Here is a 13,044-nt window from a genome sequence, read left to right as displayed (position 1 = left end):
TGTGTTAGTATCAGACACCGTGGGGCGTGACAAATTGTCAGTATTTGCTGCCCTGGGAATGAGATTGGGCTGGACTGCTCTGTGTATTGCATGTTGATTTTTTACAGCGTAATATTATCAGAATCAGGCAATGCAAATTTGATTTTAATGTTGCTCAAGTAAGAACATGCAGTACACAAAGTAGTAGTAGTAAACATACACGTAGTAGTAAAAACATACACGTAGTATTACAATATAAACAAAAATATGCACATAGAGTTAAGGACATATAAATGAGGCTTGAGTTTTCCTTATCTGCTAGTGTGATACAGTATAATAGCCACATAATAGAAATGGATATAAAGGGACGACTCTTCAAGTCAGCATTCTTGGTTATTTGCATGGTTTAGTTATGGTAGCTCCATGAAGGACATGGCTAGAACGTGGCAAAACATGTCTTCACTAAACTTCACTTCTGATTTGATGCCTTCATAATCATCGATTATAATCATAAAACCATGATAAAAATTCTGTGCTATATACTTTTGACAAAAAAGATGATCATGAGACAGAAGGGAGCATCTATTTACGCTAATTCTATAAGCAACACCAGGCAACGTCCCATCTATCTTTAGCAATTCCATGAATACAGTGCTGAGGGGCAAAACATGCTGTCCTCCTGCTAATGAAGCTTTCAGCCCCACGCTATAACCACACAATGACAGCTGGCAGGGGAGGGGCAGGAACTACACGCCATGAAATAAGAGGGGGTAAAAATTGATTAGCAATTTTCATTTGCGCTAAGCTAAACAAAAGAAGGCTGCTGCCCTACTCTGCATATCATCATGGGGTGGGAGAGGAGGAGGGTGGGTGGTGCTGATGGTGTTGGGGTGGGATGGGAAGCGATCTTTCAGAGCTCAAGGCATCTATTGTTTAGTTAGAGAGGATGTGGGTGTGGGGGAGCAAAGAGGGATTCGGGACGGGGAGACAAGAGGACTAGGGATGGGGAAAGAGTGACAAGAAGGGAGACAGGAGGGATGCTGAGGACAGAAGGAAAGGAAAAGGGAGAAAGTGAAGGAGAGGACTGAGAGAAGGAAGGGAAGAACAAGGAGGCAGGTGAGGGGGAGGAAGTAGTGGGGTTAAAGGGGGTAAAAGAGAGGAATGGGAGAATTGGATCAGGGACAGGGACGGAAACACTCAGGGACAGAGTGATGGGAGACAAGAAGGAGAGGGTTCAAATAATGAAGGTTAGGGATGAAAAAAGAGAAGAAAGGGGGAAGGAGAAGGGTGAGGCAAAGGGAGTTTTGGGAGAGGCCAAAAGCAAAAGGGGAAAAGAAGAAGGCAAAGGGTTGAAAGACGACTTATTGCTTTTAACTTAATTAATTTATTTGACAGGACAACGCACAACAAATACAGTAGATCGTCCCAGATGTAGCTTAAATGTGTTTTCACTATGTATTCACATTCATCTATGCTCATGGGTTTGCTGGTGATGTGCAATGTAGAGACCCAAAAAGGTAATGGAGTGGGGGAAGTCTGGAAGGGCAGAGCAAATAAAACACTGGGAGAGAAGAGCGAGTGCGGTGTCCAAGAGTTGGTGACCAATTCTGAAAATTAAAGTTGGACCAGGACGGACTCACAACGCTCTTTGAAAAACAAAAGCAAAGTGGCAGGGGGGAAAAAAACGACACCACCATCACTTTTAAGTTATTAAAGCCTCTGAATACAGACGCTCTGACAATAGAGGAATTTGCCAACACTGGGGAAAAAACTGCAGTACGTGTGCAGTACTGTGGCCAAGCCATGTTGTTGTATGGGCAGTTTTCTTGAAGGGTTTTTTGGCATGACCAGGGTGCATGATGGTTTATTAACAATGACACTAATGCACCTCTCTGTGTGTATCTATGTGTGTGTATGTACTTTCAGCAGGTTGTCATTCATTTTTTGTGGCTTAAACATGTGCGCACACACACACGTACACACACGCTAATAAATGCAAAAGAGGCGAGAAAAATAGCAGCTGGTAAGTGAGTGAGAGGGGGGAAAAAATCAACAACTTTTAACCAAAACACTGTACACAACTCTAAATTTAATTTTCTGCAAGATTAAGCACAATAATGACTAGCTTTATAAAAACCCATAACTAATGGCTTCCAATGAGCCAATCTATAGGCATTGATCTGCTCAGTATCTCGTAGACTTGCAGTGCGAAGCCTATAAATGAAGGAGGGAAGAGGCAGAAGGGGAAGAGGATAGAGGAGCGCTATATGGAAATGGATGAGAGTGGAGGAGGAGAGAGGAGGAGAAGTGGGTGGTGAGAGAGAGAGAGAGAGAGAGAGAGAGAGAGAGAGAGAGACAGGTGCAGAGAAAAGGGGAGGGTGAGGATGGAGGAGACGGATGAGAGGTAAAAGAGGAGAAAAGTACAGAGAAAAGGCAAAGAGAGCAGGCGAGAAGACAAAAGGAGAAAGGAGAAATCTTTCTGCGGAAAATGGTATAACCCTAGTTGGCTGTGAGGAACGCATAGTGTCTGAGTGAGTTTAGCTAAATGTCACATTGAAAACAACATTTCATAAAACCTATAAACATCTTTTCTCCAGCAAATGGAAAAAATATATCTTAAGAAATACAGCTGAAGCAAAGACTCTACTGGACAATTAAAGGGGCACTCCACCAATTTTACACATGAAGTTCAATTTACTCTTGACAAACTGTACTCAGCTTGTGAACACAGTTGTATAATGTTCTCTGTGGCTTTGGATGGAGCTTTCCTAAGTTTTAATATAGTCTAATGAAAGATGCTATTAAATTGCATTATGGGAAATGCAGGATTTTGGAGCTTGACCTATGCTACGGACTAAAAGTATGGATATCTCGCCTGAGCTACTTCAATTTAAACCATTAACCACCACCAAAAATCACTGGCGTACCAATTTAAGGCGTCAGTATGCTTTAACCGAAGTGCTACTCAAATGGCGTCTAAAACTCCTGCATTGACAATTTATGTCTGACATTCATGTGCTCTTCAAAACAGCGATAAGCCAGATGTAAGCAGAGTGAGCAGGGTTTGAACTTCCCTCTCAAGCTCTTTTCTTTCGTTATTCGTACGTAAACTCCTGGGTTGCATCCGAAATTCCATACTGCTATGAGATTTTTTTGTATGTCCGAAACCTAGTACGTAAATTGCATACTATTTCCGGTGAAATATTACAGTATGCAAACGCTAGACACTATGGCGGCATAAATATCCCACAATGCATGGGGTAGTGACAAAAACGTTCATAACAGACATTGACGGATGACTCTGTAACATCAATAATGCATCAATTTAATATTATGAGATTTCACTTTGCTAGGCGAAATCTATTTTCAAAATTAGTTCAGACTTTGATTCTCACAAATCATCGTTTTGGTCACATGATGTTGGCAAGGGTTACCATGGTTACACGTCTCCAACCGGCAAAGAGGCTCTCAGAAAGTGACAACGTAAATTACTGCTCAGTGCGTACGTAAATAAACATACTGTTTATTCACACAAAAGTACGTTGAACGATAGTACATATATTGGGTATGTAGTGCATATTATGCGGTTTTGGACAAAGCCCTGTTACTTTTCCTTCATCCAAACGAGTGCAACACCAGGAATGCCATCAGTGAGAGTCTGACAGCGTGTGCCATTATCCTGATTTGAATGATAATCACGTCTCGTCCCTCCCTATGACAGTAGTGTGGCCGTTCTGATCAGGTATCAACACTTATGCCTTAAGACATGGTGGGACAACACATAACACGTAACCCTGCTTTAATATTCATCAGTTAATACTCCGTGCACATGATTATGGATTTGACAGCTAGTTAAAAGCTTAGTTGTTGCCAAATACACACTTAGGTGTAAACAGGGACGCTAACCAGGCACAATGCTGTACAAATCATTGCAATATGTCACCGTTCTTTAAGATTATAATGACTATTATCTATCTAGTGCTTGCACTAATCCTGTAACAACAGCGGCATCTTTGTGTGTACTGTAGTAAGCAGAAAGGCACAACTACACAAGAGCAACCCAGCTGGAGTTAAAACATGTCACAATAAAATCATCATTATATTTTTTTAAAGGTTATTAGGGCAATTAGCTATCTAGTGGTATTCTACATTGCTAATCCTACACTTGACAGCTTTTTAGAGGCTCACTGACTAAGAACTAAAGGTGGTGGCGTGTGAGGAGGAGGAGGAGGAGGAGGAGGAGGAGGAGGATGAAGTGAAATGAAACAATCCTCTACTGAGAACGCACAGAAGCTTAAATCCGGAGAGGGCTGCTTGCGTTAATCCCCATGGATTAAGCTTCTAAATACTCCTATTCAAGCCAATTAATTCATGCATATATCTGTCTCCAGCTCTTTTCATGTCATTTAAGATGATGGAGGGCGACTTCCTGGGAAATCAGGAGGAGGGTGGATATGTATCTACATTAATGCACACAGGGCTCTCTCTTCAGGACCACGCGGCTACATACATCCTGATGCGGCACACACACACACACACACACACACACACACACACACACACACACACACACACACACACTACATTAGGGAGGTATACATTGAGAGTTTAATGGGGAAATGATGGCGGGAGGGTGAGGATTGAGAGAGGCCTCCAAAAGTTGACTGACGTATTCTGACAGCTGAATACTAATCATGAGATCAACCTCTGGCTAAATCTACAGGATCTCACTGGGGCCTCTGGCTGGGAGAAGCATAAAAAGGATTAGCAGTAAATACAGAAGGCTTACAGAGAACAGAGAGACACCAGCGGACAGACTCGACAACTTTAAAAAAGGTTGAGAGGAAGGGGGAACTAAGGATGCCAAGGATGGCAAGAGGGATCCAAGTGTACAGTGGACAAATACATTGAGCTAAAACTACGTAAATTATTTTAGTTTTACGGTTTCCCATTGTGCTTATTACATTAGTAATCATCATCATCATAACCATCCAAGAAAATACATTGGGAGGAAGGAGGAAGACAATAAATCAAAATTTAAAGACAAAGTCAGAATGACAAAAACAGAGGAGAGCTGCAACGATTAATCGATTAGTTCTCAAATATTAAATTAATCGGCAACTATTTTGATAGTCAATTAATTGGTTTGAGTAATTTTTTTAAGAAAAAAAAAAAAAAAATTCTTTGATTCCAGCTTCTTAAATGTGAATATTTTCTGGTTTCTTTACTCCTCTATGACAGTAAACTGAATATCTTTGAGTTGTAGACATAACAAGATAGTTGAGGTCCTCATGTTGGGCTTAAACAATTAATCGACAATGAAAATAATCATTAAATGTTGCCTTAGTAGAGACGAGAGTTACTTCAAAAAAGGCCAGATGAATTGTTACAGTTTCACGCTTTCAGATGTCCTTTAAAACCATCATTAGGAGCACATATACCAAAAGCTTGAAACTGTAACAATGCCTCTGGCCTTTTTTTTGGAGTAACTATACTCTTCTGTGTTTTAAATATCAGTGTATCTCTTGGTATAGTAGAGGGGTAGACTAATAAAAATGAAGGTTACAGAAGAAAGAAAGAAAGAAAGAAAGAAAGAAAGAAAGAAAGAAGTTACCCACTTAAAGGAGCAGTGTGTAGGATTTGGCAGCATTTAGCGGTGAGGTTGCAGATTGCAAACAACTGAAACTTCTCCCGTGTGCCGTTTAGGAAAACTACGGTGGACAATGCAAAAACGGGAATGGCCCTTTCGAGAGCCAGTGTTTGATTTGTCCATTCTGGGCTACTGTAGAAACACGGCGGCCGGCTCTGTGAAGAGGACCCGCTCCATATGTAGATATAAACAGCTCATTCTAAGGCAACAAAAACACAATAATTCTTATTTTCAGTTAATTACATACTAATGAAAACATACTGTTTATATTATATTCCATTTCTGCCAATTGATCCCCCTAAATGCCACAGACTGTTCCTTTAATACTCTTGATACGTGTTTACATGAATTCATTTCCTGTTTGCAGTGATGTCACTAATGATATGATGTCCCTAATGACATCATCAGGGCCTGAAGTGGACTGCAGTCTGTAGTGTTTGAGAAGCCTCAAGTGTCTGGTTACAAATCTGTGTGTGTGTGTGTGTGTGTGTGTGTGTGTGGTATGTGTACCAGCAGGCTGGCAGGCAGTAACCGCTGCATAGAGTATTAATAGGAACTCACATCACCCAGAAAGGCTTCCTGATAAATAGAAGCTCACATCAGGCCCGCATCCACGATCAGATTACATCCCCCAGACGACATCAAAGGCTTGAGGTTCACAGTAATCTGATTACCATGAAAGTAACTAAAGTAACTTCAAGCTGGCAGAAAAAAAAGTTAAAAAGATTTTGATCTGATAAAGATTTACAAATGTGCAGTAGTGGAATCAAAATTATATAATTCTCCACACAACCCGAAGATGGGTGACACACAGCACAGACCAAACTGATGAATAAGGCTCACAGCTCAAACTGTGCTGGTTTAAACACTCAGCAACCACCGCCCAACTATAGCTCAACAAACAGGTAGACACATGTGAGATTAATAAGATGTGCCATTGGCTTCCCACTGACAGCAGATATTACTGCTGGTGGGAACAGCTGTGAGTTTGTCCACCACTTCCCGAACCCACTCCACCAACAGCTGCAGCATCAGCACCTTGGAGCCTCAGAGTGCGGCCACGACAATATCTGTGTTATATCAAATTGAGCCGCTGGTGTGATTAGCTGGCTGTGCTCAGGGTCCTGACTCAATGATTTATTAGGCAACATGGAAATGAGTTTACTGTCTGAAGCTTACCCAAAGAATGGCAACAACTTTAAAACAGCACATTAGGAAGGATATGCCTATGATTAACAATAATCCCTCTGGGGAAATTCATGTTCTGCACTGGACCCATGCTACATGTTGAGCAGTGGAGCAGTCGACAGTGCACATGTTGCACCAACTCTGAGGTCAGTGACAGTGAATGTTACATATTTCAGAGGAAACCAATGCAAACACTGTAAGAACTAAACATTCCACAAAAGAACGGCTTCAGTTGGCCCCTAGGATGTGAACCACTGTGGCAATGCTTTACCTCAGGATGCTGAATATATTCAAAGATAAATAAATCAATGCTAATATAACAACGCATCCTCATACAACGGTTCCTATGATATCTTACAAAAAGTCATTCCTCATTCTTCGCGTGTTTTCCTACGATTGTCCGGAAACAAGTGTCAATTTCCGCTTGTTACATGCATACAGTCTTTTCAAAATAAACTTCCGTCTCACAGGAAACTACTTGCTTAGGTGTAGGCAACAAAACTACTTATGTTCAGAAAAATATTGTGGTTTGAGTTAAAATAACTCCAGAAGTGTCGCAACTTAAGTACAGTTACGTGACAAATAAATCAACGTTGACTTCTGGTTCCACACAGGGTACAAACGGCGGTGTTCTGGGCGAAAGTCCAGTTTTTGACCAACCCATCCACCCCGACCTCCTCCCTACATGGCGTTTGTCGCTCTTCATACTTCCTAGTTCACGATGACATGGATTATAAATTAATTGATTTCTTGGGATATATACAAATTACAGTGCATTATGTTTCGTAGGCATAGCTACGAATGGTGTGTGAGAACAGCCTGAATATAAATGCTAAAAAAATTGAATTATTTATCAAATAATGACAAATGACAAGTCAGTTTTCATTTTTAAAATCGTAATATGTAACACACTTTGACAAGAACAACTATGATAAAATGCATGCAAATTTCCCATTTTGGATGTTAAAAATATCATATTTGTATCACATTTAAGAGTACAATTTCACCATTAGATCTGAAATATTAAAATTGAGTAAAAAGGAAAGGCTATTCTGATCTAAACATTGTTTATTCCTACTACAAGCAAAACTAATATACCACTGAGATACAGTAGGCTAATATCAGAGTATTGCAACTTGTTTCTGTCTTGGTCTTTAAACCAGAAAGAAACGTATAACTATGAGTGGATAGCACTGCTCCTCTTACCTGATATTCTTCAACTTTTGTAACTGCTGTGAGGTGTGTTCAGTCGTCAGATACTATAATAAGGTTAGATGAAAAATGATTGTAGTTGGGAAACTTGTCAGATTTATACTGCAACAAGTGAAAAATGAGACACACGTGGCCGGACAGAGTAGAAGAATGACCAGCAACATTTCAAGAGTGTAGATCTCAACACCTTTTACGAACGCTCATATGAATGGAAAACATTACATCTTTAAACTTTACATATCTACTACTATCTCTTCCTAAATCCTAGGCTCTGTCTCTATATATCCTCCAATTCGCTCTTTATTTTAACAGCCACTCCAACTCTCTTTCACTCTGATCTCACATCAGTCTCTCTGATTGGTCGACCCAGCTCGTGCACTAACCAGTGACACGATTTAATTATTGAGCGGCTGACCTCAATTGGTTAGCTGGAACAGCCTTAAAACACATTGCGCCACACACAAACACACTGTGTGCACATACACAGCCAAACATTTGCACACCACGCTCACACACTCACAATCTCACTACGTACTGCACACTTACATGCTCACCCTGGGGACAGCTTCTACAGTCTAAATATATATACTGTGGACAACATCAACTCTGCCTGTTACGCCTCTCAGCTCATTGATGCTGAGAGCATCAGTTATGATATGAATCATGCCGGAAAAGCATATTTTACCATGTACGCCTACTGTTATACAATATTCAATATTATGCATAAAAGCATGAATGAATCTACTTTTTAAGATGTATTTAAAGATTTGTCTTTCGTAAAACACATTAGTTTGTCGAATGAATATCAGGCTACTTACCTAATCACAGTTTTGCCTGACTTTAGAAAGCAATTTCATAAACCTCAGTACCTATTTCACTTGTTTTCTTATATTTTGCCATAGAAAAGGTTTGTCAAAATTAAATGTAGAATTTAGATGCCTCTGCGTTGTTTCAAAACGTTATTCATTATTTTATATTCTTACTGCAATGGTTAGAGACATACAGTAATGTGTTCTAGTCCACTGTTTAAGAAAATGCGGAACACATAGGGCTGTGTATTGGCAAGAATCTGGTGATAAGATACTTATCATGATACAGGGTTTACGATTCAATATATTGCAATATATTGCAATACTGTAAGCACGGCGATATATTGCAATTTTTTTAATCTAATTTTAGGAAAACTGTCCTAGTATAAAGAACACAGCACCATATGCATAAAATCTGAGTAAAAGAAGTTGACTTTTTTATGTAATCAGAACAGTGGGATCTGCATTTGCATTTATCAGAGTCCCTGTAACATCCAACATCATAGCTCTACGTTTTGATGGATTTCAACTTGCGGTCTGGTGTTTAAATACAACATAAAACAAAATGAACTACTGTCTGCTATGAATGTTTGCATATTAACTATTAGACAAAAATCAATATAGTGTTTTTGAGAATCGATACAGTATCACAAAACATAATATGACTTAATGTGGTATTTTGGAGGGACTTTTGATCATTTTTATTTATTCTTGAATGGTAAAAAAATGGTTAAATTTAGCACTAAATCTGTGTAACAAATGGTATCAACCCAAACATTGCTGCAGCAACTTATGAGACATAACAGAGCATGGGAATGGCAATCACAAACTCATATCATTAGATCTATGCTCTTATACACTTTCACAATTTTTTTTTATTAATTAATTTTTGTATTTCTTATTAATGACTAGAACAACTTGACACACAGTGCTGAGCTTCATCTCAAATTAATCTTCGGGTTCCCAGCTTTCAGATGATGTACACCACTTCTGTGTGACATATACTGTTGACCTGTCATTTCCCCCTAAATAACCCCTGAACCCCATCCTTATCACTTTAAAAAAAGAGGGCGGAATGGAAAGGGGTTAAGTTGTTTCCTGTGAGGACGGAAGTTTAGTTTGAAAAGACTTTATGCATGTAACAAACGGAAATCGACACGTGTTGCTGGACATTCATAGGAAAACGAATGAAAAAGGATGAATAACTTTTTCGTAAGATATCATACAAACCGTTGTATGAGAATACGTTGAACGGGTGAATAAGATAAGATAAGATATTCCTTTATTAGTCCCTCTCTAAGCTCTAATAACAACACAGAATCAATAATTTATGCTGACAGACAGCAGCTCATATGGGCTGCCAATGATTATCACAGTTAGATTTGGCAGTAATATACTGTATATATATAGTCCTACAAGGGTTTCCTTTAAAGGTATAAGGAGCTAAAATAATCAATATAATTTACGATGCAAAACTGATGTTGATTGGAAACATGAATCCTGTGATATGCCTTTCACAACTGGTGCTACAAGAAAGAGAAATGATATAGGTCCTTTGGTATGCTATCTATGCACTTAGTATGCTACAATTTAGTATCTAAATATATCCTGGAGAGTATGATCTCTGTCGTACTTGTCTCCCTACAAATGATCAAACAGTAGCTGATACTGGACATGTGATATCCACATTGCTACCTAAGACATGATGCAACCGGGGCATTTTTAGATTAGGGTGTGATGGTATCCTACCTAAAAATATTAAATGCCTTTCCAATAAGGAGAGAGTATTTTACCTGCCTGATGTCAACCGTTTGATAGTTAATGAAATAAAATGGCACACGTCCTCAGTAACGGGGTTCATCTCGAGAACGACTTCAGAAACATGAGCGACATGTTGACCCTCATTATGTGTTGATGAGTGCAACGCAACTGGGCATGGCATGCTGTGTGGTTTGTGGCCTATCATTAGTTACAAATAGTTCAATGGGTCACACCGCTTGGCTCTGATTTTGGTTTGAACATGCAGTACATCCCCCAACGAGCCCACTTCAAATATAGAAGCTGAATTCAAATTAGTTTGGCAGGTAGACAGTATTTCACAAAGTGTTTATTTGTCTTTAAACTCTAAGGCTACTGGGTAAGATAATCACTTAGTACTTATCAGTTTATAAAGTCTTACTGTATTTAGCCTTCCCTTCATAAAATAATACCAATGCGATAGGTTAGATTTAGGTTGTATTAGGCCCTATGTCATGTCACCATGAACTTGTTCTGCATAGTTACAGGTGGTTTCAAGTGTAAGAAAATGGAAGAGATACGTACATTACTATTGTCCCTCAAAAAGGACAGTTAAACAGTCATTTACAGACAACTAAACCAGATACATATGCATGCTAGCATGGACACACACACACACACACACACACACACACACACAAAGCGAGTTCAGTCAAACAGAGCTCTCAACATGGAGCTTCATGCATGCATGCGTGTGTCTATGAAGTTTGGCACTGTGTTTCTTTGGTCCATACGGCGTTTTGTATTTGCCATAATCCCCTGTCAGCAACACTTAGGCAGGCAGACAATAGCAGAGAAGATCGTCAGCCAAACCCCCTTCACTGTAAGCTTGGCAGGTCAGCGTGCAAGCAGCAGGTTACACACACACACACACGCATACACACACGCACGCACACAAACAAACAAACAGTGCTGCACATGTACAACCATGCAACACAAACACACACCCACACACAAAACACTCATGTCCCGCTGAGATGCACGTTACTCACACCGTCTCCCGGCTCTCTTCAAAGAGTTGTGGTGCAGTTCTCAAGGACACGGCAGTCTGACATCCCCTCTCTTTCTCTCTCTCCTCTCACTCTGGCATACTCTCTCTGCCTCTCTCCCACTCTCTCATTCGCTTCTCGGTTGCAGGACGCTGCCACAACAGATGCAAGTGTGTCGCTGCTTTTCTCCTCTCCTCTTTATTCCTCCCTTTTCCCCTCTCTTCTCTCGGTCTGCAGCTGAGAGGCAGAGCTCTTTCTCTAAGCCATGAAGCAGGGCTTCTCTGTTTTTTCAAGAGAGTGCCGGGTAGTATGAGAATGAGGAAGCGAGAGAAAGAGGAAGGGAGGGAGAAAGAGGAGAGGAAGGAGCGCTGGGCGAACTGACCAAACTGATGTGCCACTCCAGGACACCAGCGCTCTGCCGACAGTCAGCCGGAGTCCTGCTGCAGGAAAAACAATGTAAAGCAGCAGCAGAAGCTGTGGAAGCAGCACATACGTTTTATCCTCGCAAAAGTAGACAGATGGATAGAAACAAAAAATAATTTAGGGAGGATGAAGGTGAAATTGGGAGAGGAGAACAAAAAGAAACGGACACATATTATCTGCTTATACTCTATGTTAAAAAAACAACTTAAAATATAAAACTTATTTCAAAGAAGTGTGGGTTGTCAGCTTAAACAACAATATAAAAAATCAGAGGATAGAATATAACAGGGACAAAAATAAAATGGATGAGAGGGGAACTGATTAGGTAAACTGATGAGAGAAGAGAAGAGAGATGTCTTAACAAGACGAGAGGGGAGAAATGGAGGGGAGGGTAGAAAAGAGGAAGTCCAAGAATTCCCCAAAGCGTTGCTGTCTTTTCTGAAAAATGGTCCCTGCAGGCCCGATCCAGAAAGAGGCAACACAAACAAACACAGAGAGCAGAAACAAACATCTATTTATGGAGGAGGGGGGTCCAGTTTCCCAACCACATTTGCTAGCAGCTTTTTGACAATGTTACCAATTCAGCAGTTTAAGAGTAACAACTAGAGGACAGGAGGGGAGAGGAGAGGAGAGGAGAGGAGAGGAGAGGAGAGGAGAGGAGAGGAGAGGAGAGGAGAGGAGAGGAGAGGAGAGGAGAGGAGAGGAGAGGAGAGGAGAGGAGAGGATAGGTGAGGTGAGGTGAGGAGAGGAGAGGTGACACGAGGAGAAGTGAGGTGAGGTGAGCTGGGGAAAGGAGATGAAGGGAGAGAGGAGAGGTGAGGGAAGGAGAGGACAGGAGGGGAGAGGAGAGGAGAAGTGAGGAAAGGAGAGTGAGGAAAGGAGAGGAAGGAAGAGGATAGGAGAGGAAAGGAGAGGAGAGGAGAGGAGAGGAGAGGAGAGGAGAGGAGAGGAGAGGAGAGGAGAGGAGAGGAGAGGAGAGGAGAAGAGAGCAGAGGAG

General features: G+C 40.7%; 1 protein-coding gene across 1 annotated transcript in view; it reads right to left on the bottom strand.

Moving 5' to 3' along the window:
- esrrga (estrogen-related receptor gamma a) overlaps positions 1–11,931 on the bottom strand; it is a 166,435-nt gene extending 154,504 nt beyond the window's left edge. The window contains exon 1 of the mRNA XM_074612296.1: positions 11,628–11,931. The gene's annotated coding sequence lies outside the window, so the exon portion shown is untranslated. The remainder of the gene's footprint in view (positions 1–11,627) is intronic.
- Positions 11,932–13,044: the final 1,113 nt, after the last annotated feature.

This window comes from Sebastes fasciatus, chromosome 2 (genome assembly GCF_043250625.1).
Source record: "Sebastes fasciatus isolate fSebFas1 chromosome 2, fSebFas1.pri, whole genome shotgun sequence".
Lineage (NCBI taxonomy): Eukaryota > Metazoa > Chordata > Actinopteri > Perciformes > Sebastidae > Sebastes > Sebastes fasciatus.
The sequence above is the reverse complement of the archived record's forward strand: the minus strand, read 5'-3'. Positions and strand labels throughout refer to the sequence as shown.